Here is a 1,259-nt window from a genome sequence, read left to right as displayed (position 1 = left end):
CACTTATCATTGTTGATACTCCACAAAGCTAAGAATCGAAATTAAGTGTCTTTACTCCCTACTCCCTGTGGATTCGACCCCGCTCACCCGGGATTATTACTTCGACAAACCCATGCACTTGCGGGATATACGCAAGGGGACCTTGTCAAGTTTTTGGCGTCGTTGCCGGGGAGCTAGGCGTGTAGAAATACTTTTGCACTTTTGTTTTTCTTAGCTATTTCACCACATTCTAATTCATATCTTCTTATTCTATCATCGTTCTGATTTTCTTTTTATTGATTTTTTTGGTACTGACTCCAGGTTATGACCCGAGGGAATCCATCAATATTGATTGAAGGAGACCCCGAGCTTGAACGTACTACTTTAGAAGAAAAGGGAAAGAACTCGTGCAAGAACAGACATAATCCAGACTAATTTTGGAAGTAGAAGGATCCGAAAAACATGGCGGAACAAAATGAGCAAGAGCGAACATTATCCGATTATGCGGACCTTGGTGTTGGGGACACAATCGAGTATTGTCGTCCCCCAATTACAGACTCAAAAACTTGAGCTAAAAGCCGGCATTCATCCATATGCTGCAGCAGTCCGCATAATTCAACGGTTTGGCGATGAGGATCCAAACAGTCACATAGAGAGCTTCCTCGAGGTGTGTGACATCTCGAAGATAAATGGTGTGACGGATGATGCCATCAAATTGAGAGCCTTCCCATTTTTCCTTAAAGGGAAAGCAAAGCGATGGCTACACTCATTACCTAGAGCATCAATCACTACATGGGAGGAGATGGTAGAAGCTTTTCTAGCCCGTTATTTCTCTCCCGGAAAATCAGCAAAGCTTAGGAATGAGATCTCATCCTTTGTGCAGTTGGAATTGGAGTCTCTACTTGAGACATGGGAAAGGTTCAAGGAACTCCTGCGAAAGTGTCCGCAACACGGATTCCCGGAGTGCATGATTGTTCAAACCTTCTAGTATGGTTTGAACACGAGTACAAGGCAACTCTTGGATGCGACGGCAGGAGGTACCTTAGGTAGCAAGATCCCCGATGAGGCTCGTCAATTGATTAAAGAAATGGGGTTAAATAGCTACCAGTGGAATGCTAGGGAGAAGAAAAAAGTGGCCGGTCTCCATGAAATTGATGCGGTAACTTCATTGGCGGCCCAAGTGGAGAGTTTGAGTAAGAAGATAGATCTCATAGCTTCGAATAGAGTTGTGGCCGTGACCAATTGCACCGGGTGTGGTGGAAGACATGCTCCCTCCGATT

The 1,259-nt window shown here is 44.7% G+C and overlaps 1 non-coding gene across 1 annotated transcript; it reads right to left on the bottom strand.

Annotated features, from left to right (window-relative positions):
• Positions 1-829: 829 nt before the first annotated feature.
• On the bottom strand, positions 830-936 carry LOC120266770. Its single transcript, XR_005538276.1, has one exon. It is a non-coding gene; the product is annotated as a small nucleolar RNA R71 (small nucleolar RNA).
• Positions 937-1,259: the final 323 nt, after the last annotated feature.

Source organism: Dioscorea cayenensis, chromosome 1 (assembly GCF_009730915.1).
Source record: "Dioscorea cayenensis subsp. rotundata cultivar TDr96_F1 chromosome 1, TDr96_F1_v2_PseudoChromosome.rev07_lg8_w22 25.fasta, whole genome shotgun sequence".
NCBI classification, from domain to species: Eukaryota; Viridiplantae; Streptophyta; class Magnoliopsida; order Dioscoreales; family Dioscoreaceae; genus Dioscorea; species Dioscorea cayenensis.
The sequence above is the reverse complement of the archived record's forward strand: the minus strand, read 5'-3'. Positions and strand labels throughout refer to the sequence as shown.